Raw genomic sequence first — 26,180 nt, 5'->3', positions numbered from 1 at the left:
AAAGCTGATGAATGAAGTACATGACTGATTTTGTACACCAATTTGTGAGATAAATATTCAAGTAAAACTATTTTTCAAGTCTTTTTAAATATAGAACTTTTTTTTAATAATATGTAGATACTCTGTAAAAAAATGTAATTATGAAAAAACCTCTTCTAGTTACCATTTTTTCTTCAAAAAAAAGTTGTTTTTATTTATATTTTAATCTATTCTCTAATGAATATTGTGTATTAAATGTTGTGTTATTTCTTAAATTAGATTATCTCTCAAATTTATATTTTATATTTTATTTTTGATATGTACATTTATCAAATTTTGTTTGTTATATATATGTAAAATTAATAAGCTAGCTATTGTTTTTAGACTTACCGTGCATGGTATGGGTGTCTTAAACTAGTTTCTTAATTTTTAAAAGGTATCTCAAAAATAAAAAATTGTACATATATAGCAATCCTAAAATATACAAAGGGGTTTATTTAGAGAAAATAAGTAAAATGAGCTTTTATAGTTTAACATATATCGATGATATTTTTATTAATGTATAATAATTATGTGTATTAGTGTTCAAAATAATGGACTAACAATCATGTAAAGTTTGAGCACTTGTCTTTGTACAGTTCATGAGGTTGTATAATGTATTTGGAGCAATCAAATTTTTACTTAGCAGAAGGAACAAATCAAAAGACTTAACAATTTAAAGGAAACAACATAAAGCAACCCAAAACATCTAACTATATATATCCGGATTATGATGGCTTTTCTTCGTATATTCCTTAATCATGCATGACTCAAGCCTTAGCGAGGGTGGTTCATTTCGTTAATCATATCGATTTGCATTGTGTACTGTCCAGTCGTGAGTTCTCCAGTGCTTGGATTACCATTATAATTAGCATTCGAGGGCATCGGATAAAGATCATTTTGGTTTGTTAAATTGCTTGTCTCATCCTGATGGTTCTGATTGGCCCAAGGATGCCTATTTTGACTCCTTAACCCTTCGAGCTCAAGGGCCACTTCCTTCATAGTTGGCCTATCTTCCCCTACGACGTAAAGACATTTCATAGCTAGATTCGCCATTGTAACTAGTTGCTGTTTGTTAGCTTCCCTAATCAACTGAGGATCAAGGATTTCCATCAATCGACCTTCTTTAACTGACAAGATAAAATATATAGCCAAGTTTCTCTCTTCCATTTTTCTTTCTATGGAAAGAGGCTTTTCTCTTGTTAAGAGTTCAGCAAGTAGAACTCCGAAACTATAAACATCACTTTTCTCGGTCAGTTGACTTGTTTGGAAGTACTCCGGATCTAAATACCCTAACGTCCCTTGAACTAATGTTGTCACCTGAGTTTGATCTATTGGAACCAACCTTGAAGCCCCAAAATCAGATATCTTAGCATTGTAACTTTCGTCCAATAAGATATTGCTGGATTTAACATCTCGATGAATGATTGGTATTGAAGCCGCTGAATGAAGATATGCAAGTGCATCAGCAGCCTCCGCAGCAAGCTTAATGCAATTAGCCCAAGTAAGCCAAGACGTGACACCCTCATTTCTATGGATATGTTCAAAGAGAGTACCATTCGAGATAAATTCATACACGAGCAATGGAACCTCGGTTTCAAGACAACATCCTAAGAGTTTAACCACATTTCGATGGTTGATTTGAGTTAGAATAACAACTTCGTTTATGAATTGCTCAACTTGTGTTCGATCAGTCACTCGAGATTTCTTTATTGCAACTTCACGACCGTCCTTAAGGATTCCCTTGTAGACTGTACCATAACCACCTTTACCTAAAATACGGTCTTCATGATAATTATTCGTTGCTTGTTGTAGTTCTTCAATAGAAAATATTTTCGATGAATCCATAGTTCCTCCATTTGGACGAAGTTGTTGGCTCAACAATACTCCTCCATTCTGCTCAAAGAATTTCTCCCTTTTTTTCATGAGTTTTCTTTTTTTGGCAATTAAATTTATGAAACAAAACGTTAAAACCAATAACGACCCGAGTCCAAGGCCTATTCCTGCACAAGCAATTTTTGGTATAATCTTGTTAGCTATCATCGATCATAAACTAAAATATATATTGTTCAATCGATGAATAAGGATATAATAATCTATATGCTATACTTTTGTAGCTTCTTCCAAACTCAAGCCGAGTCACGAGAATTTTGAAGTCAAAATATCAAATTTAAACTACCAAAAACTTATTTTGATTTTAAAATTAAAACTAAGTCTATGCAACAGCAAACTGTTTTTAACCTGTTTTTTTTTTTATATAAAGTTAGCTTCTCAAATTTTTTATTTATTTATTTATTTTTTTAATTTTTATTGCTTCACTCGATTCACCCTTTGAGCTAATCCGGATTTGAGGATCAGTTCTGAGTGATTAGGTTTCATTCCCCTCTCAATTGTTATTGTGGGGATCGAACACGGTCCTCCCTACCAAGTGTAATCCCAATCACCACTACACCAACAACCAATTGGTAGCTAGCTTCTCAAATATGCTCTTAAATACTTAATTTTCTCTTAATTTACACGTGTAACCTAGATGTTATAATATTTAAAATAAAAAGTAACAAAACTAATTATGAGCCTACTTGTGTCTTTCATGAGCTCTCAAGCTGAGCTTCAAATTGTTGGGTTTTAACTCGTAACACGTGAATTGCATCATAAACTTAGAAATAATAAGAGTAATGCACGATCTGTGCACCAGGATGCGTGCACTAGAGAGTTCTTATATACTCCGATCCGTAATAAAGGAATTACCTAAACCGAGCTTCGAAAATTTTGATTTAGTCTTAAAACAAGGGGTGCCACCATCCTTCCGCCCATTTCCACTGTATCCTTTAGGACAAGAGCATCTGTAGTTGCCAATGGTGTTCTCACAAAAATGAGTACAAGGTTTGCTTGGACCCTCACACTCATTAATGTCTGCCAGAAGGAAATAAATAACTAAAAGTCAGTAATATGAGAGATGATCTTCTTATAATAGTCAGTGAGGATTTAAAGGGTATTTTGGTAAACAAAGTTAGTATTATGAACATATACGAAGTATTTGTTATGTCTTTGCACCCAAGATCACAATTTTGTTTTAAATGAAACGTAGTATACAAATTGTGAACATATATCTATCTATAAGGTTCACAATTTTTAATTGTATATTCATTTTGGATCCCAAAGTAATAAAAGAAATTATATTGTCAATGCCTGATGGCCCCAAATGTATGTTCATTTCTTTAACTATATATTTGTAAAATCTTGTTACACATATATAAATTTCACATGAAGAAAAACTCTGTTATTTCGACTTAATTATATTGTATTTTTATTTCTTCTTACAATTTCGTACACAATAATATTTCAACAAAATTGTTTTTATTAAATTAAATACAATAAGTTTTGCTGATAATTTTTGGCAAATCATATGATATAATTCGAAACAAATTCGTTAAATATTATAGATGCTAAGTTAATAAACAATAAGAGAGCTAAGAAAGACGGAGTAAACAAATCCTTAACTTGGAGAAATATTGATGATTACTATCATTGAAAATTAAACTGAGCGATTTCGATTTGATTGTTTAATTTAGACCTTTAGCAGTTTAGTAATAAAAAAATATATGTGGGAAGACTGACCTAAAGTGCATCCAGGACTGAGATAAGGGTTACCCTCGTAACCAGGCTGACAGTTGCAACGGTACCCGGTTTCAGCGCCGCCACCAACGTCGATGCACTTGGTATTCTCCTTGCAAGCATAGCCGGACGTATTCCGCTGAGCTTGTTGGCACGTCTCATTAACACCAACATACCAATCCAGCACCACCGGAACATTGTCAGTTATTCCTTTAATGAACTCTGCGTTGTTACCAAAAAGGTCAGCCACATTGAAGGTGAATTTGTTTACTTCCGCCAAGAACGCAGCGCTACAATAGGACATATTATTATTGTCTGTGTATCCAGTGAAATCAGGCCCTATCATCATCGCCATGTATTTCAATCCTTTGTTTGTTGGGATCGCAGTTTGGCAGCAACCTATCCCCAAACACAACGTATCATTCTGCTTAAGCATATCAGCCTCCGTGGTAGTACACGTAGCTACACAGCCAATAACGGCCGGGTCAATTAGTGTACTACCTGACATCATCATTGCCATATCATCATTACAACCAATTGCAATAAACTTGTTTGCAGTATCCGACAACACAAGTGGTAAAGTGTTGAGATATATTACTTCCGGTTCTAGTTTTGGCATTGTGGATCCTACTTCCTGCCCTTGTTGGTAGCATTTCGTGGTCAACATATTCCTAATTCGCATCTGGCCCGAATGGGATATGTCAATGATCTCAATGTAATTCGGACTACTATCATTGCTAAACAAGAATGGTTTTGGGGGGTCAGAGGAAGTGTTGCAAAATACGTTGTAGGGCGTACTAAGGGAACATCCTTTCTCTGAGTCGATGCCAAATGGGTACGGAATAGTTACCTTTCCGCACCTAGTTGGGCACCCGGGTTTGGCAATGGGAATGCTGGCAAAGCTAGTGACAAAAAGCATGGCAAAAAATGTATACCATAGCCTTATGAAGAAAGAGAAGGGAAATAAAGGTCGGACACCTTCCATCATTTTTAGCTTTAGCTATCTAAGACTTTGGCGAAATTCAACCAAAAGTTATGGACCCTATAAGTACTTATTAATAATAATCACCTAATGATTTTTCAACGGGAAGCAAGTTGGGATAATGGAGATTATTGAATCAACTAGTAGATGAAGTATATAAGTGGCCTAATTAAGCTTGACATTAAGGCCGGACTTGGTTGCACAATAGTCCAACATTCGTTTTGTCCACTCATTATCAAGCAACTTGCTGTTTTTTCTGTATTTGACGTGATCATCAGCTGTTTACCCATTAAATTAGTACCTATTGAGGAAATAATTTATGATGTTTGTGTGTGTTTTGAAGGGAATTTGGGGGCGACGTTTTCCACTTTTGTTTTGGAAGAGAATGTGATGTCCCTGCAACTGTTGACTTTGGCTCATTCTAACTTCCAACACAACAAACATTGACCTTCGTTTTTTGTATTGCAATTACTACCTTTTCCTTGCCTTTTGATGTATGAGTTATCTTATTTTGTTCAGAAGAAAACAAATACTCCATTCGTATACATCATTTTTTTGGTCCTACCCATAAGATTGCTCCGTATCCATTAAATTTGTTTTTGCAAGTATTTTTATTAGAAATTAATGTATATATGTAAGTCATTTTTTTTAAAAAAAAAATTATTGTTTTTATGGCTGTACGTGAGCTATTAAGGGGGATAATATATCATTTATCGGGGCAAACTTGATAGGATATTTATCATATTGGTATATATGAGACAATTTTAGTGAAATGAAGGGGGTAAATAAAACATAATATAATTTATGAATAAGTTTTTCCATCGGACAGTACAATGTGACACATGTGCCTGATGCTTGTTACTCTCTCTACTCCTATTTTTTGCCCTATTCGACTTTCCACAATCTTCAACGTGGGTTTTAAAACTTATTCAACTCCATTTCTTTTTGTCCAATTCGACTTTTCAGTTTTCATGCGGTACATAGAGTTTCTATGCTACGAATAAGGTATGTCCTCCCCTCATAGATGGTTGTTTATGAACGCTTATGGGAATTTAGAAGAAGTGTTGCAATTCATCATGTCGTTGGACTGACAGGGAACATATGTATACGGAGTATGTGCTCCGTCTAGGCCAAACAACATGCTATCCCATTACTAGTAGCACAAATTCTATCCGCATCATGTGACTTGTGACATGATAATCGTTGACTCGTTGTGCTTTGAAGAACAAAGCTCTTTTCAAAGTAATAAGTATAATGTTTGACGTAAATCTGATAGTGAAGGAAATATTTTCCGTAGCTATTCTCATTGATTCAATAGCATTATATACAAATTATAAGAGATATCAAATCCCCTATTCTAGGCTATAAACATGGAAACTAATTATATACTTTGACTATATCAATACTGTGTATAATGATGAATTTGCTATGACTATATTTGATTCATCAGTATCTGTGTATGAGATGAGTAAAGAAATAGATGAAGGATAAAGGTGCAACCCATGCTCAAGAGTGCCCTGAACATACCGAATTACACGCTTAAGTGCAGCCATATGAATGTCTTTCGGATCATGCATGTGTAAGCATACCTGTTGGACCGCATATGAGATATCTAGCCTCGTGAAAGTGAGGTATTGCAATGCGCCAGCAAGGCTACGGTACAAAGTCGGGTCTGCACAAGGGGAGCCCGTAGAACCAACCTTTGGTGCAGCCTCAACTGGGGTTGCTGACGGCTTGCACGAGCTCATCCTAGCCCTGTCAATAATCTCCTCCGCATACTTACGTTGTGACAAAAATAATCCACCCTTATGCCTTGTCACAGCTATGCCAAGAAAATAATTAAGAGGACCTAAGTCCTTCATAGAAAATTCCGAGCCAAGAAGAGACATAATAGAACACCGCAGAAGCAGTAAGAATAATGTCATCAACATATAAAAAGAGATAAGCCACATTTGACCCCACACGATAAATAAGTAGAGAGTTGTCACTCTTGCTATTAGTGAAACCAATAGAAGAAACATAAACAGCAAACCTCTTGTACCATGCTCGGGGTGCTTGTTTGAGACCATATAAAGATTTCCGCAATAAACACACATAATCAGGGTGAGTTTTATCACGATACCCAAGGGGTTGATGCATATATACAGTCTCCTTAAGCTCACCATGTAGAAAAGCGTTCTTAACATCAAGTTGATGTATCGACCAAGATTTGGACAAAGCAAGGCTAAGAACAGTACGAATAGTAGCCAGCTTCACCACCGGACTAAAAGTCTCCTCACAATCAATGCCAACCTGTTGTGTTTTTCCATCACCTACAAGACGGGCTTTATGCCTCTCAAAAGCACCGTTAGATTTCACCTTATGAGTAAAAATCCACATAGAACGAATAACATTAACATCAGGCGGACGGGGCACCAACTCCCACGTCTTATTTTTAATAAGAGCATTATATTCATCATCCGTAGCCATTTTCCAATTCAGGTCACTAAGAGCAGAAACGGGGTTATGAGGGATAGGAGATTTCGTAACCGAAGGAGCCATGACACTGAAAGTTTGATATTTCAGATTTGGTTTCACTATACCAAGTCTGCTACGAGTGACATAGTGGGCAAAGGAGTAGGCTTTGGGGGAGGAATAGATGGGTTAGAGGGTGCACTAGGGCCCTCTAGTTGGGTAGGTCCGAATGGGCCGTGGCTGGTTGCACAGGCCCACGATCCATTTGAGTCCTATTCAGCCCACCAGAGGAGTCGGGGCTTGGGGTTTGTGTAGGAGAAGGAGATGTAGGTGGCGGAATTGGGCTGCCTGGTGAAGAAAGGGAGTGCGGCCCAGTTCAGTATGGGGAAGAAGGGGAAGTGGGCTGAACATGCTGTTGGGCCAGCTGTGTGTTCGAATTGGACTGCCCAGAAGAAGTCATATGGTGAATGACATAGGAACTAAGACCCTCATCCAAGAAGTCATAAGAATGGGAAGTGGGAGTATGTAACTCGGCAAAAGGGAAAACATTTTCATCAAACATAACATGTCTACTTATTATGATTTTACTGGAGGATAAATCATAACACTTGTAACCCCTATGATTTGGCGGAAAACCCAAAAATACACATGGTGTAGATCGAGGTTGGAGCTTGTTAATAGTAGTGTACGGGGTTAAGGGGTAACATAAGCAACCAAAGACACGTAAGTAAGAGTAAGATGGTTCCTTTTGGTAAAGAACTTGGAGAGGAGACTTATACTCAAGCAATTTACTCGGAAGAATATTATGGAGATAAGTGGCCATTTGTAATGCATGATGCCAAAAAGTGGGAGGTAAAGATGCATGAGCAAGAAGAGTGCGAATTATATTGTTCAATGATCTAATTTTCCTCTCGGCCTTGCCATTTTATGAGGATGTATGTGGACACGAAAGACAGAAGGACATCCCATTAGACTCATATAACGCCCAAAATGGTCCATTATCATACTCTCTCCCATTATCACTAGGGCTGGCAAAAACCGACTCGACCCAAAAACCCGACCCGAACCCGACCCGAAAAAAGCGGGTTAGGGTTGGGATTTTTGACCCGAAAACTTAAATGGGTTGACACGAACCCGAACCCGAAATTAAATGGGTTATGTTAAGGTTGAAAATCTCAACCCGAAAACGACCCACTTAACCCGAAATAAATTTCAGGTCAAAATCAGGTCGGGTCAACCCGAACCCGACCTGATAACCCGAACTATTTTAAGTAAAAAAAAAAAAAAATTGTAAAAAGCTATAAAAGTCTAAATTAGCCCAGCCCAAATTCCTAAGAGGCTTCCATATATAAAATGAAAACCCTAAATTCTCTTTTTCTACCCTCATTTTCTTTCAGCCGTTTTACCCACTTCTCTCTCTTTAATTTTCTCTCTCCTAAAAAACCCTAAAATCACTTCACCACTGTTGAATCAGAGTTCTTCAAGTCTTCACAATTGTTGAATTCGACTACATTTGCTATCTTCTCACTCTCATACGGTATTTTTCAAGCTTATTATTCTTAATTTATAAGTTTATACGAATTGATTTTGTTATTGTACAAGTATATACGAATTGATTTATGGGTTTATGCCAATTTATGCTGGTTTATGTATTTATACGAATTGGTTTATGGATTTATGTGAATTTATGCTAGTTTATGTAATTATACGAAGTGATTTATGCAAATTTATGCTGGTTTATGTAATTATACGAAGTGATTTATGGATTTATGTGATTTAATGCTAGTTTTTGTAATTATACGAATTGATTTATGCGAATTTATGCTAGTTTATGTAATTATACGAATTGATTTATGGATTATACGAATTGATTTTGTTATTTTCATGCTAGTTATTGATTTTATGTAATTATACGAATTTATTTATGGATTATACTAATTATACGAATTGATTTATTGATTTTGTTATGGATTATACGAATTGATTTTTTTGTTTATTTACAAGTATCCGATTTTTTGTATGATAAAGGAAGTAATTCTAGTTTATGTAATTTGGCAGGAAGTAATTATGTCCAACAATATTCAAGAACTTTCTTCCGGAGAGGAGGAAGAAATTGATTCAACAATGGATGATAAGGGAAAGAGAAGAAGCCACAAAGCTTCCCCTAAAAAACCTCGTGTGCTTCTTACAGGTAAGAAACGCCAACGTCGCCTTTCTTCTGATGTTTGGGTGCATTTTGAGTTTTTGGAAGAGCCTGATGAAAATGGTAATTTGATTTGCAAATGTAAAAAGTGTGGTGTATGCTTTAATGGTGATAGTAAGAATGGAACAGTAAATCTTCATCGTCATCTTAAAAACTGTAAACAGAGGACATTTAGGGATGTTCGTCAAATGATTTTAGAGAAAACATCTTCTAGTTTAGGAAATAGAATGCCTGAATTTGATGCTAATTATTTTCTTGAACTATTGTGTCTTGCTATTGTTGAGCATGATTTGCCATTTCAATTTGTGGAGTATAAGGGTGTTAGGAGATTATTTACTTATCTTCATCCTGATTTCAAAGCTGTCACAAGAAACACCATTAAATCTGATGTGCTTAAGATGCATAAAAAAGAAAAAGAACAATTGAAAAATGTGTTGGCCTCTTCTTCTGGTAGAATTGCATTGACTTCCTATTGCTGGACTTCCTTAACCACTGATGGATACATTTCATTAACAGCTCATTATGTTGATAAGTATTGGTGTTTGCAAAAAAAGATTCTGAACTTCTCTTACATTGCTCCTCCTCATACCGGTATTCATTTATGTGATCATGTGTATGGGTTGTTAAAGGAATGGGGTATTCAAAAAAACATTTTTTCAATTACATTAGATAATGCTTCTTCAAATGTTAAGGGGGACTTGACTTGATTTGTGGTGGGGAATTTTTTCATGTAAAGTGTTGTGCTCACATTCTTAATCTAGTTGTTCAAGATGGTTTAAAAGAGATTGATGGGGCTGTGTGTAAGATTAGAGAGAGTGTTAAATATTGTAAGAGTTCTCAAGCTAGAAAACAAAGATTCTTAAGTTGTGTAGCACATGTTGAACTTCAATCAACTCGATTTTTACAACAAGATGTTCCCACTAGATGGAACTCCACTTACATGATGCTTGATAGTGCTTTGTATTTCAAAAAAGCCTTAATTCACTTTCAAAAAGTTGATGCCAACTATGTCCATTGTCCTTCCACAGAAGAATGGGGTAGAGTAGAGAAAATATGCAAGTTTTTGAAAGTTTTTTATGATGTGACATTAGCTTTTTTGGGAACCAAATATCCTACTTCCAATCTTTACTTTTCTAATGTCTTGAAGGTTAGATTGTTGTTAAAAGATGAAAAGAGAAGTTCAGATCTTTTTATGCAAAAAATGGCTAACAAGATGCTTGAAAAATTTGGAAAGTATTGGGCTGATTTCAGTACATTTATGGCTGTTGATGTGGTGTTGGATCCACGATGTAAGATTCAATGTGTCAAATGGGGTTACAAGATGATCTATGGGGACGGTGTTGAATATGAGCTTGAGTTCTCTAAAGTTAGCGATTCTATAAGGGAATTGTACAATTTTTATGCTGCATCTCATTCTTCATCAAGCAATGCTAATCTCAAACCTACTGATTCTTAGGTTGTGAAGGAACCTTGTGATGATTTTATGAAGGTAAACACTTGTTCCATTATCTGTTTTGGTGTATTATGAAATCTGAGATGATATATTCTGAATTTCTTATAATCTGATTTGTATATCCTGAGATTATTATCTATAATCTGATTTTATTATAATCTGACTTGTGTATTATGTGATTAATATTCTGAGTTTTTTTTAGTTATAATCTGATTTTTATATATGATTTGATTTTCATATATAATTTGATTTTCATAGTGTGGCTGATTTATATAATCTGATTATAATGTGATTTATATTATCTGATTATAATCTGATTTATATAATCTGATTATAATCTGATTTATATAATCTGATTATAATCTGATAAGTATAATCTGATTATAATCTGATTTATATAATCTGATAAGTATAATCTGATTATAATCTGATTTATATAATCTGATTGTAATCTGATTTATATAATCTGATTATAATCTGATTCATATAAATCAGATTATAATTAGATTTTTATAATCTGATGTTTGTAATCTGATTTTTTTTATAGGATTTTGATGATTTTTCTGTTGAGCAATCAAGTGTGGCTATGAAATTAGAGATGGATATGTATTATGAGGAGCCACTTATACCTCGATCTAGCAACATTGATATTTTGGCCTGTTGGAGAACTTGTTCGGTTCGTTACCCTGTTTTAGCTCAAATGGCTAAGGATGTTCTTGTTGTCCCCGTATCAACTGCGGCTTCCGAATCAGCTTTTAGTACCGGAAGTCGGGTACTTGATTGTTATAGAAGTTCATTGAAGCCAGAAACAGTGGAGGCTATCATTTGCTTGAGGGATTGGGTCTTTGGGGAAGGTAGTAAATGATGTTGTATATAATTTAATCTGATTTTATGTATTATGTTATGTATTATTAATGGTAACTTGTGTTTTTTTGTGTGTTTTGTAGACTCTATAGATCCTCAATTGGAAATGCTTTGTGGATCAATTATGAAGCTCGAGGTGAACAAGAATGATATGCCAAATACATCACCCGACTTTGAAAAACTTGACAGCCCTATTGCTTCCTCTAATGTTATTTGAGAACTTAAATATTTGAACTTGTTTCGTTTGTAACTTTGTAATTTGTTAGTACTCTTGGTTTGTAATTGATAATTAGGTACCATACTTGGACTATGTTGTTTTATTTTGGACTATTGTTAGGTTTGAAGTACTTGATGTTTGAACCTTTGCTCTTGTTTGTTTGAAAATTTTAGGTGGTTTGAAACTTTGAAATTTTTGGATGTTCATTTATTTAGGTCAGTTTCAGGTCAGTTTCAGGTTATTTTCAGGTTAATCTCAGGTTGAAATAACCTTCTTTAAACCCAAACAAAAATTCAGGTCAAATAAGGTCATTTTCAGGTTGACCCGAACCTGAAATATTCAGGTTCAGGTTGAGGTTTTCAACCCGAATTGTTAAACGGATCAGGTTCAGGTCAGGGGGTAGCTGACCCGAAATCAGCTGACCCGAACACGAACCCGACCCGACCTGATCAGATTGCCATCCCTAATTATCACATTGAAAATTATATTTTTTATAGGTCGTTCAAATTGGGTACGAATAAATGCTTGAAAATTTGAGATTTTATAAAAAACATCCGACTTTTTGGCCAAAGGAAAAGTCCACAAAAATTTAGAATAATAATCCAACACAAGCATATAATAACTATGACCCGAAGAACTCAAAACCGGAGACGACCATAGATCACTATGAATAATATCAAATGACATAGAAGTAGTAGAAAGAGATGAAACAAAAGGCAACTTAATGTGTTTTCCGAGTACACACGAATGACAAATACTAGAACTAGTAGTTTGATTACATTCAATGCTTTTATTACTACAAAGAGTCTTTAAAATAAAAGAATCCGGATGTCCCAATCGATCATGCCAAAAAGACGATACTAAAGCTGTAAAGGTTGATGGAGAAGAATGTGAGATTGTGGTAGTGAGTGGGTAACGTAAAGATCTCCTTGGTTATCACATCTCATTATTGGCATCCCCGTCCGATAATCCTTCACAGAAAAACCATAAGGGTCAAACTCAACAGACACACAGTTATCAGTGGTGAACTTTCTAACAGATATCAAGTTCTTAATGAGTTTTGAGGCATGTAAGACTCTAGAAAGGGACAGAGGAGGGTTAGGGGAAGGTAAGGTAGTATCACCATAACCAAGAATTGGAATAGTATGACCATTTCCTACAACAATACCATTATGATGATTGCTTAAATTAAAATAAAACGAGAGATTACCTTGGGAGGATGTCATATGAGAAGTAGCACCGGTGTCCAAGTACCACGAAGGATCAGGTTGTTGCAAAGACATTGTGTGCATATCCGATTCAATTTCCGTTGGAGCATAGGACTATTGAGAAGCTGCATATGCGTGCTGTGGACGCGGACCAAGAAGTTCGGGCTGCTGTTTTGGGCCTTGGGGAGGACGAGCTCACCCTTGAGTTGGGTATGGACAAGGGGGGCTACCCACTGTGGAAACCAACCCCAAGGAGAGGGATACCCCTGCTGCCATGGAGCAGAAGCAGGCCAGCCCTGCTGTTGCGGCTGCTGTTGACCGGAACCACCACGCCCTAGTTGACCACCACCAGAGGTCTGACCTCTGCGACCTGCCTGACCACCGCCAGAACCTTGCTTTTTGCCACCCTTTTTGTTCTGATTTTTGGATTTGCCACGAACTCCGGAATTATCATACCCACCATCCGATACTCGCGTACTGGCCACCATAGCAGATGTTGTGGCTGCCTTCTTTGCCAAACCCGCCTCCTCCAATGTAAGCATTGATTGGGCTTGGTAAAATTGAGGTAAAGGTGTGCTCTGCCGGATTAAAGTCGCAACACCATTGTAGGCTTGTGTAAGACCGGCCCCTAATTGAAGGACAAGACGGTTATTATCTACTGGTGCCCCCACAATTTTCAGCTAATCGGAGAGGCTTTTGAGCCGCTGACAATAAGCCGAGGCATTGGGAAAGTCCTCCATTTTTGTGTTTGAGAACTCATGTTCAAGCGAAACGGCACAGGAATTTTGATTGTCCTGGAATATGTCGCGTAACCTATTCTAAGCCTCCATTTCCATTGAGTTAGGTTTAATTATAGTGTTCAAAAGGTCATGAGAGATGGTGGAATAAATCCACCCTAGGACAACCGCATCTAACGTCAACCAGAGCTCCTTCTCCTCGTCGGTAGATGGTGCGGCGACCTTCTTCTTGGGGGGGATAATATGTTTAAGGACCTTATGAGAATGAGCATGAACCTTGAATAGCTCCGCCTACGTGGAGTATTGAGCATTTTCCATCTCAAGAGTCATGGGAATACTACTCTTGATGTTCGAAACAGTCATTGCCAGATGCAACTTGGAGTCCGACATTATTGTTCAACACAGAGAGAAGAAAGGGAAGGGAAGAAGAGAAGGAAGAAGAAGAAGAGTGCGGGCGGAATACTAGGGTACAGCGGAAGAAAACCCTAGGCTAACTGATACCATGAAGGAAATATTTTCCGTAGCTATTCTCATTGATTCAATAGCATTATATACAAATTACAAGAGATATCAAATCCCCTATTCTAGGCTATAAACATGGATACTAATTATATACTTTGACTATATCAATATATACATATATATCTTAACAGATCGGAACCAGATTTGTTTAAAATTCGGATACATGAGGGACTAAATGACTTGATCCACACATGGAATGGTCACATAGCAAAGAACATTTCAAAGATTAAATATTTCTATGGTTTACATGGAATAACTTAACAGTCTACAAATTCAAACTTTTTTCTTCAAGATCGAAGGAGAATTTCTGCATGATTTAACCATTAACGAGGGTGGTTCAAATCAGTAATCATATTAGTATCCATTGAATGCTGTCCAGAAAACCTTCAAATACTTAGATTACCACTATAACCATTTGAAGGCTCAGGGTAAAGATCATGTTGGCCAGTTAAGCCGGTTGTCTCCTCGTAGTTTTGCTCGGCCCAAGGATGCCTGTTCTGCTTTTTTAATCCCTCTAGTTCAAGAGCCACTTCTTTCATGGTAGGTCTATCTTCACTCTGTATATTTAGGCATTTCTTAACAAATTTTGCCAATGTAACTAGCTGCACTTCACTAGCTTCCCTCACCAACTGAGGATCAAGGATTTCCATTAAACGATCTTCCTTTAATGATAGGAAAAAGTATGTAGCCAAATTTCTTTCTTCTTGTTTCCTTTCGAAGGAAAGAGGTTTCTCTTTGGTCAAGAGCTCGGCAAGAACAACACCGAAGCTATAAATATCACTTTTCTCTGTTAATTGACTTGTATGGAAGTACTCTGGATCCAGATATCCCAGTGTCCCTTGAACTAATGTTGTCACCTGACTTTAATCAATTGGTATTAACCTTGAGGCACCAAAATCAGCTATTTTTGCCGTATAACTTTCGTCTACTAGTATGTTGGTGGATTTAACATCTCTATGAAATATTGGTATTGAAGCCGCTGAATGAAGATATGCAAGCGCATCAGCAGCCTCTGCAGCAAGTCTAATACAATTTGCCCAAGTAAGCCAAGATGTGATACCCTTACTCTTATGGATATGTTCAAAGAGAGTACCATTCGAGATGAATTCATACACGAGCAAAGGTACCTCAGTCTCAAGACAACATCCTAAGAGTTTCACCACATTTCGATGGTTGATTTATGTAAGGATGACTACTTCATTGATAAACAACTCAACTTGGGACTCATCTGCAACTTTAGATTTTTTAATTGCAATTTCACATCCATCCCTTAAAATTCCCTTATATACTGTATCATAACCACCTTTACCTAAAATACGATCTTCACTATAATTATTTGTTACAACTTCTAATTCGTCTACAGAAAATATTTTGGACGACTCCATAGTTCCTCCATTTTGAGAAAGTAGTTGTTTCATTAATAGTCCTCCATTTTGCTCAAAGAAATTCTCTCTCAATTGCATAAGTGTAGGGAATATATCAAGCATTAACCCCAAGCTTGAACCCCACTGTGATCATACACTTAAGTATGGTGGCGTCCAAAGGGAAAGAAAAGATAGCAAAAGAGTCGCCAACAACTTTTAGGAACTTGTAAACCGTTCACAGGGTGAAGGTTACACCCCTTAACGATCCATGAGATCGTCAACTCCAAAAGGTCTTGAACCAAATAGAGTTCGGGGATGAGGGTACGAAGCCAATCTACAAAAGAAAGAACTCGCCCTATAAAATAGGCCTCTACTTTATTCTACTCGTATTCATGTGCGCTTTCTGACTAACATGCAATCAATAGATTAACCCTAAACTTGTTTATCTATGTTGGTTGAATTTAATGCACAAGCAAATCTATTATTGACGATCACTTGAATTAAAAATCATATTAACCCTAAACAAGATTATTAATTATCTTGTTAAGCGTGACTTCAAGTACAAATTCCCTTTAAACATGCATAAAAGGCGTGATCAAGCAATAACAATAATATATAACATCAAGCAACATAATAATTATCATAATAATCATAACAATTATAATCATGTTAATAATAAAGCTTAAATATAATAGCAAGATCCTAGGCATGATACTAACAAGATTAATAACAAATCCTAGCATGTCACTAAGCATTAAAGATCAAAGCTTTGGCTCTAACATGATACTAACATGATATTAGAAAAGAGTAAAAGGCACCCTAATCATGATACTAGAAAGCAACAGAAACATCCTAACATGATACTAGGAATTAAACAAATTTAAACATGCTTTCTACAAGAATAGAGCAATAAGATTACATACTTTGATGCCTCGTACCTCTTTCTAATAACAAAATACACGCGTTAGTAAACTTCAAGGAAAAGTATAAAATCAAAGAATTAAATTAAATAAAGATTAATAATTTTAGACTGGATTTGGGACCAAACCCTCAGAAAAGTATAAACCTTTCACGTCTAGGGCGAAGGCAACTTCGAACTTGGTTAGGTGTTTCTAGATCTTGTGTATGCGGAATTGTGTTTGTGAAAAGCTAGAGTGATGAGAGCTTAGAGATAATTTAGAGAATAGATTGATTGTTGATTGTAGATCGTAGATTGTAGATTCATAAAAACGGAGGTTCAGGACCCTATTTATAAGAAAACAGTCCGGAAATAGGTAGAATTTGATAAGGAATAAAACTTCACACTGTCGCCGCAAAACCAACTTGTCGCTTGGCGACAAGCTCTGTCGCGTGGCGATAAGGCTTGTCGCGTAGCGACAGGCCTGTCGTTTGGCGATAGCCTAGATTCCTTCACGCTTTCAAACACGGAGTCCACTTATCAATCAAAATTGACTTGTAAAGTCCGTATGAAAACTGAAATCGTATTTTTCATAAAATAATATTTTATTCCAAGTAAAACTTGTCAAAATATAATTATTAATTCTAATTCTATTAGGACTGAAAACACAAGTCAAAGTATCGATAGGGACGGAGAATGATTCGGAACGTTCTGCGATCCCAAATCATTCTTGTAACGCCGATACCTGCAAACTAGCGTTAGTTAAAACAGATAAAAGAGTTAAGAAACGCGTATCTTGCATCGTCGAGCACACGTCTCTGAAGGTAACCGATTTGTTGCATTTTTTTTGACGACCTTCCACAAGCTAGAGAACGCCATCCCGCCTGAAGACTGCTACGCTTGTAACTGCCTCCAATTTCCGTTGTGATAATCTTCCACAAGCCAGGGAATACTATCGAAGATTGCTTCGCTTGAAACGATCCTCTTCCGCTTTGTGACCATCTTCCACATCTTAGGGAACACAATCGAAGATATTTCCGCTTGAAATCACCTTCAGTTGTCGTGATAATATTCCGAAGAAAATTATCGAAGACCAACGCTTGTCGATCTTTTAAAGTTCGCTTGAACTTGCTTCTGCTATGCCAGTACGTCGGCGCTTTTTCTGCTTGTGAACCATTACGTCGGTGCTTTTGCTGTTTATGAACCATTACGTCGGTGCCTTTGTAATAAGCCAATGTTCAGGCGCTATAAGCGAAGTGAGACGATCTTTTTACCAGGTCGATCACTTGATTTAATCGTAATCGAGCCGATCATTAAATTATGTCAAGTTGCTTAGAGGGGCTCACTGGCGTACCAAGGAACCCAAACCGTTGCACGAGGTTCACATAACCATATTATGGAGCCTTGTGCTCTATCGCCGCTCCGGCGCTAGCCGGAACAGCTTGTCGCCGCTATTTCTGCTTGTCGTTTGGCGACAGGGTCGGGTTTTTTTAAATACCCTCCCTTTCTTCTTCATTTTCCGCTGCTGTTGTTCTGTTTTTTTCACATTTACTCGAAACTTCAACCTTCTCGTTCTCGCTCAATTCTCAACCGAATACGCTCAAACTTGTTGCAAACCAAAGCTTATTTCATCTATTTTCCCGATCTATGTAAGTTTTACTCAAACTCAACTCAATTTTTGCTGAATTATGCATTCTTTGTTCGCGACTTTTCCGAAAATTTGAACATGTTCTTGCTTAGTTTGCTTCGTTTGTTGAATTTTATGCCTTGAACTTGCTTGATTATTCTTATACATTGCCTTGGGAGTGTTTTGAGACTTTTTTTACTCAATTTGGTGAAGAAATGAGCGATTCACCATTGTTGGACCTCTTGAGGTCGTGAAGAACAATGTGATCCGTTCTTTGTGTTTTTACTAGTTCTTCTTGTACAATTTGTCACAATATTTGTCATAGTATTGCAAGAAATTGTTTGGTTGCTTGAAAATGCTAATTATGCTTAAATTGAATTTGTGCTCTATTTTAGTACTACGTACTCTATATTTTTTGCGAACATAGTATCATGCGGCTAGGCGAACCTTAGATACTATAGAACCTTAATATTTATTATTTGCTTAATATAGCATGGTTAGGCAACGCGGCTCTGGTTCTCAGTCGAGGGACACACGCCTGGAGGATGAGTCTATCGGCGAGGGTGAGGACCCCTCTACTAGACTTGGACCTCTCCCAGAGTGGGATGAGCACACTCTTTTCTTTTTTCCTGAGCACCATATTTCTGAGTGGATGTGACGCGGGCTCATTAGCGAGAGGACTCGCAGTCATGGTTCTGGCAACAACGTCATCGGTATGCTATACAACGCGTACTTCAGCAGAGACGAGGCGCTGCAACAGCTCTGGGAATCTTGTGGGTTGACTCCCCTCTTCCGGGCTACTCAGGCCATGTACTCCTATGATGGGGGTAACCTCGTCGTTCGAGCTTTGGTGGAGTTCTTTTGGGACACCACCAACACCTTTCACTTTCCCTAGGGTGAGATGACGGTCACTCCTGCCGACTTCAGTCTCAACACGGGTTTGGAGTTTCGTTCTTCTCCACTACCATTTGACGATGATATTACTGTCTACTCACCGATGGTTTTGGAGTTATTGGGTCCGATTGCTATTCGGGCCCGTGATGAGGCTCAGCCGGGACAGCTTAGTTCCCGGTGCATCCGCCGTTCCACCTTAGTAGCGGCTTTTGAGGATGATGCGACCACTCACGAGCAGCGGGTGCGCATCTTTGTTATTATTTTGCTGTCACGGACCTTTTCTCCTAACAAGGGCAGTCGAGTGCTCCTCTACTACCTGAGAGCTGTTCGCGACCTTCACCTGGTCGGGACGTATGACTGGGCCAGCTTGGCTTATGCTGACTTTCTTCTGGGCCTGCGACGTTCCTGCCGTCACAGGGCCTTGTCTAGAGAGATCGCACTTTCCAGTTTCTGGAGGGTCGTAGAAGTATATTTATATCCTTTTGAAATTAGCCCTAGACTTGTGCAAGCATTTGCTGACTTTCTCTTATCTATGTAGATTTGGTTCTACGAGTACTTCCCCTTGCTTGCGCTGGTGAGACCTTCACCTCGCGAGCTCCCCGTTGGCACCAGTTGGGGAGGTCGCACCGGCCAGGTCGAGACTGCACGTATTCGAGATCTGATCCTTTCGGTAGATTCTCGTGAACACCTGTTTTTTTGATATTACTCTTTTGAAGGCATTTATCTTACATAGCTGTTTTGTAGGAGTCTGGCGTGGTATACCGACCATGGGCTGATTTGGCTATACCTACGCCGGCCGCGCGGTATACTACCGAGCGTCGTTATTTTCAGCGGACGTATGACGCTACAGTATGTTATTTTCAGAGAGTAGCTATTCAGCACTCCTCGGATGTTTTCGTCGTCCCCACTCGCCTGCCTCGACATATGTTTCATGAGGCGTTGATGCATGACTCCGCGAGTCGGTCATCTTCTGGCACTCCCTTGCGGTCTCATGTCCATTTGGGGCAGAGTTACGAGGATGACTTGCTGCCTTTGCTAGCGCCGGCCCCTGTTTTGTCTGAGGAGGCAGCGATATGCTTTACTTTTTATTTTTCATTAGGTAGCCCCCCAAGTGAATTCTAATCATTTGAATTTTATTTTATCAGGCTAGGCCTAGGGAGTTCGTCCCTCCGAGGATGTCTATCCGTTACCAGGGTATGTTCGGACCGATTGAGGAGATGATTCCTCCAGCCCCCGAGGATCAACGTTTTGTGGAGCGCTCCATTCCTCGTCATCAGACTCGGGTGAGCTTATCTATTTTCTTGCTTTTGTATTTGTTCTGTATTATTACTGACTTTATTCCTTTGACAGTTTTCTCGCGAGGTGGTGACAGCTATGGTGAGGTGTATAGACGCTTTTCGCAGCCAGCTCGTGACGTTACGGAACCGAGCTACCTGTCGGGGGAACGACGTTGAGGAGGTATCTCTCTTGTCTTTCTTTTGTGTCACCTTTTATTATATTCTTTACTTGGTATCTGACTTGATTTACCTTTGCAGGGACAGCCTATTCCTTCACCCCGCACTCGGTCGAGACCCGAGGCTAGGAGAGAGCCGGCTAGATCTGGCTCAAGGCGTCGCCGCACTTCTGCTGGCGGCCGAGGTGGACGGTCTGAGGCTGCTCCAACCGAGGACTCAGTTTCTTCGCCTAAGGATGTCTGTGCTGGGCCGATGGGCCAAGGAGGCGTGACATCGGCTCCTTCGATAGGTGGTGGGATGTACGAGGTTGGCTCGTCGTCGCAGCAGCCCTTGCAGCCTCAGCCGTTGTCGATTGATTATCGGGGTGAGCCTGGGTGGACTGGCCCTGAGCTGAGGTTTCCGCCGACTGGCGGGTTAGGAGATGGTGAGGGGCATACACCCCGGACTACAGCGTTCTTTGATATGATGGGCGTACCTCATCATCTACGGCCTCCGGCACCATAGTTTGTACCCGTGCTTATTTATTTATTTGACTTCATAGGACTTTGTCCGTTGTATGATATGACTCACATATTAGACATATTGTATATACAAACTTTTTATATTAAGCCTGTTTTATCTTTGCATTTTATTTTTCATTTTTGTGCATGTGAGTGTGCAAAAAGAAAAAAAAATTGTGACTTAATTTTTGCGCAAAAATTTCCGTCATTTTTATTATCATTGGAGGGTATCCGACTTTCTCCCCCAAAAGAAAAAAAATGAAAAATAAAATGATTTCGACTAAAAATAAGCCTAAGCTCAATTTAATCAAAAGAAAAAAGAAATATGGATTGGATTTGTATATAGGGGTATTGAATAACGGGGTGTAATGTGCAAAATCAAAGTCGAATCGAAGTCAGAAAAACGCGGTTTGAATAACGCGTAATTGTCGCTGGCTTAGACGCCTTGTTGCCACGCGTTTCCTTTGTCGCCACGCAACAGACGTTTTCGCCACGCGACAAACTTGTCGTTTGGCGACAGACTTATTTTTTCAAAATCCTTTCAGAATTCGAAATCTGCCAAAAAATTGTTTATAAATAGCCCCCAAATATGACGATTTCTGTATAATTCGAACAGATTAACAATTAATTGGATTCAAAAAATTAATCATGGCTTTAATTAAGAAGAGCTTTTGTGATTTCACTCGTGAGTGGTGTCGTTCTTTAACTGCTAAGGAGAGAAAAGAACTTGACTTTTTCCATATGGGGGGTATTTATGGCATAAAGGGGGTAGATCTTGATATAGACTTTATTCATACCGCCTTAGAATATTGGGATCCTAATACTCATTGCTTTAGATTAGGCTATGATGAAATTTGCCCTTTACCGGAAGAGTTTGGTGCCATTCTAGGCTTTCCTTCATTAAATCTTGCCGTAATGCTTAGGGTGAGTGAGTATTATTACAAAGATTATGAGCGTTTCCTTGACCTTAGGGGTAAAGATCTAAAAAACATAGTGCATGGTTATAATGTTGATTTAAAAGAATTTGCACGTTTTTATTTTGATAGACCATGCTCTGAGTCTTTTCATGTTTATAGGAGAAGAGCTTTCCTCTTTTGCATGCTTAGCCAATATCTTCTTACTAGGGGTAAAAATAATGATTGTCAAGCAATTATAATATCTGTGCTAGAACAAATTGAATCTGGGAGAAATCCAATGCCATTAATCGATGGAGAGACTATGCTTAGTCTTGATGAATTGAAAAAGAATCCAGAAGCACCTCTTCGAGGCTCTCCAATTTTATTACAGGTAGAAAAATAATATTCTTAATTACAGAAATTAAAAACATATTTTTGTATAGAAATACTAATTATGTGCATTGATAGTTACAGATGTGGCTCATGGAGAAACTAGAATTAATTAGTCCTCCTGATAATATTGACAAATATACCCCCAATTGCTTTGTTCGGCGAAAGAAACGTTTCTCCGTGAAGATGGGTCACCGTGAGTGGGGCAAAGTTTTTGCCTGTTGTGACTTCCCCATTAAATGGGTCGTTCCCTGGTGGAAGCTTGAAAAGATGATTGGTTGTAATACCCAACCCTTTTGCCGTCTTCCTAGTTTGTCAAAATTGACTTTTTATTATCCTTGTAGAGTAAAGAGGCAATATGGGATTGCGCAAACCATTCCTACGGGAGATCTTCGTCGCCCTTATGAATTCCCCGTTTCACAAGAAGTTGAAAGATTTGACAAGTATTGGTGTGCTAGGCCTTTATGGGAAGTGATTACTCGAAAGGTTCCACGTTCTTTGTCTAATGATGTGAAGCAATGGTTGATTGGTAGATCTCAAAAGGACCAAACCAAAGTAGAGAAGACCAACGTGAAGACTCGCCTTGGTGACAAGAAAATTCCTGCTAGGGAACGCCTAGGTGAAAGAGTTGAGTTTAAGACTCTTGTGATGCCTAAGAAGAAGAGTACTAATAAAGACAAAGGGAAAAGAAAGGTGAACTCTACAGAAAAGAAGGTTTGGGTAGAGAAAAAGCACGGAGTTTTAGCTGAGGGAGAGACTATCCATACTAAAATCGAATGTAGATCCTCAAATGGATGTCTCTTAGCAAAAGTGATGGATGAAGAGGAAGATTCTGACAAGAATTGGAAAAGGATTAAGAAAGAAAAGAAAGATTAGAGCATTGCTTTTCCTTCAATTTATTAGACAATTTAAGTTTTTTTTGTTTAAGTTAATTTTAATTTTTTAAGCTTTATTTAAATTCCATCAATAATGTAATTCTTTATTTATTAATGCAATTTGAGCTTTTTAATTAAATTAACTTTACATTTGATTATTTAAAGAAATGAAAACAACTTAAAATATTTTTTTTCGAAAAAATTTCTTCAAGTACGGAAGTCGAAAAAATTTCCATAATGCACCAAAGTTGTCCAGATGTCCGCAGATTATTGGCGCTGCTCACGAGTCTGTCGCCAGACTTTTCCACTTGTCGCCTGGCGACACACTTGTCGTTTGGCGACAAGGTCTCTTTTTTTTTTGCGACAGATTTACTTTTTTTTTTTTAAGTTTATGCTTTTTTCGATGCTGGGACGCGAAATTCTTAATAATTAAAGTGGCCGCACCCTTTAAAGGGTTGCCTACGTATCCTTTCTTAAGGAATCAGGCCAAACGTAGCTCTCTTGAGTGTCCTACTCAAGTAATTATGGGTAGTACTTTTTAGGTTGGTCAAGATTGGTCATGTTTGAGAATTCATTGCCGTCCATGTCAATTAATTGAGCTGCACCTCATAACAAGATTGTTTTGACAATGTATGGTCCGGACCAATTGGACCTGAATTTGCCTCTTGGAACCAAAACATTTTTCCTCAGTGCTTTTAGTACCAAGTCTCCAACCTTGATGTTTCTTGTCTTGACCTTCTTATTAAAGTGTCTAGCCATACGAGTTTGGTAGCATTGGGTATGATGTAGAGCTTCTAGTCGTTTTTCGTCAAGTAGAATTAACTCTTCATACCGTGCTCTAGTCCATTCAACTTTATCGAGTTTACTTTCTAACGCAATGCGTAGAGAAGGTTTTTATAGTTCTACAGGGTGTACGACATCCATTCCATAGACTAGGGCGAATGGCGTGTTTCTTGTTGACGTTCGAATTGACGTGCGATGACCCCAAAGTGCAAAATGGAGTTTGTCAGGCCAATCCTTGTAATTTTATGTCGTTTTCTCGATGATAGTCTTTAAATTTTTATTAGCTGCCTCAACTGCTCCATTTGCTTCAAGTCTATAAGGGGAAGAATGGTGATGTTGAATACCATACTTTTGTAACAATTCTTCACATTCGGCTTAAAAGTGAGTTCCATTGTCACTTATCATCTCATGTGGGACTCCGTATCGACAAATTATGTTCCTTTTGATAAAGAGTGCTACATGTTTTGCAGTGAGTTTAGCATATGATTGTGCTTCAACCCACTTTGTGAAGTAATCGATTGCTACCAAGATGTACTTGTGACCTCCTGTTCTAGGAGGTGTGATTTTTCCGATTATATCGATTCCCCATGTTGAGAATGGCTATGGTGAGGTGTAGGTGTAGAGAAGAGATGGAGGAATATGTTGCAAATTTGCATAAATTTGGCACTTAGGGCATCTTTTTACATATTGATGACAATCCCTATTCATGGTAGTCCGATAATATCCTTCTCGCATTATCTTTTGGAGTAGCATTTTGCCATTAACATGCGTTCCACATACTCCTTCGTGGACTATTCTCATAGTTCTTTGAGCGTCCTTCTTGCCTACACATAATAGGGCTCGACCTTTAGGTACCCTTTTGTGTAACTCATCATTTATGAGTACGTATTCGGAAGCCAAAAGTCTGAAAGCTCGTTTTGCTCTTTTGTCAGCATGAGGAGGGTATTCTCCTTTGGTGACATAATTGAGTATATCAGTATACCATGGTTCTTCTTCTTCTTCTTCTTCTTCTTCTTCTTCTTCTTCTTCTTCTTCTTCTTCTTCTTAGATTGTTTCATCATCCTCTATAGCTTGAATGTATGCTGGTTTGTGTATTTTCTCTATAGTTAGAGGCATTTGCTCAATTTCCTTAGGAATCCTAACCATTGAGGCTAGTCTTGCCAAGGCATCGGCAAATTGGTTTTCTTCTCTAGGTAGATATGTGTATTTTACCTTTTCTAGTTGATCGGTGAGAGTTTCTAGATAGGTTTGGCAAGGGGCTAAGCTTTCGCTTCTTACTTTCCATCTTTTGGAGATTTGGTTGATGATCAAGGAAGAATCTCCGAATATTCGAAGTTTCTTTACACCCAATACTAAAGCTGTTTCGAGGCCTACCACGCATGCTTCATATTCTGCAGCGTTGTTGGTAACATTGAAATCTAACTTTATTGAAATTGGAACATGCTCCTCTTTAGGTGATACTAATAGGACTCCTACGCCACATCCCTTTTGGTTCGAGGCTCCATCAAAGTATAAAGTCCAAGTATCATCTTCCGTGACCATCAAGTCTTCATCTGGAAATTCATTGTCGTGTATTGGTGTCGATTCTTCTATTGGAAAGTCCGCTAAGAAGTCCGAGACTACAGATCCTTTAATAGCCTTTTGAGGCATGAATCTTACATCAAACTGGGCTAGGTTGACTATCCACCTTGAGATGCGTCTGTTAAGCGTGGATTTCTTGAATAAGTACTTGAGAGGATCCATTCGTGACACTACAAAGACTGTGTGAACAAGCATGTAGTGTCTTAACTTGGTTGTGGCCCACACCAATGTGAGGCACAATTTCTCAAGCGGTGTATAGCGTGCTTCATATTCGAGCATCTTTTTGTTCAGGTCGTAGATGGCGTTTTCTTTTCCTTCTACCTCTTGTGCGAGCATAGCTCCCATTGTTTCTTTGGTGACTGTTAAGTACAACCTTAGAGGGATTCCTGGAAGCGCTGGGGCTAATACGGGAGGATTGGCAAGATAGGCTTTGATCTTCTCAAAGGCTTTTTGACACTCGTCGTCCCATATTATTGGCACGTTTTTCTTAAGCTTCTTGAATATCGGTTTACATATTGTTGTTAGCTTAGATATGAACCTACTTATATATTGCAACCGGCCAATAAATCCTCGAATTTGCTTCTCGGTTTTGGGCGGTGGCATTGACATGATTGCTTTGATCTTGGTTGGGTCTATCTCTATTCC

The 26,180-nt window shown here is 38.2% G+C and overlaps 2 pseudogenes; both read right to left on the bottom strand.

Annotated features, from left to right (window-relative positions):
- Positions 1-795: 795 nt before the first annotated feature.
- On the bottom strand, positions 796-4,621 carry LOC145564672 (wall-associated receptor kinase 5 pseudogene; annotated as a pseudogene).
- A 10,038-nt stretch (positions 4,622-14,659) lies between these two features.
- Positions 14,660-26,180, bottom strand: part of LOC145564671 (wall-associated receptor kinase 5-like) — a 33,611-nt pseudogene continuing 22,090 nt past the window's right edge.

The sequence above is a fragment of the Chenopodium album genome, chromosome 10, assembly GCF_948465745.1.
Source record: "Chenopodium album chromosome 10, dcCheAlbu1.1, whole genome shotgun sequence".
NCBI lineage: Eukaryota > Viridiplantae > Streptophyta > Magnoliopsida > Caryophyllales > Amaranthaceae > Chenopodium > Chenopodium album.
This window is presented reverse-complemented; position numbering and strand designations above follow the sequence as displayed.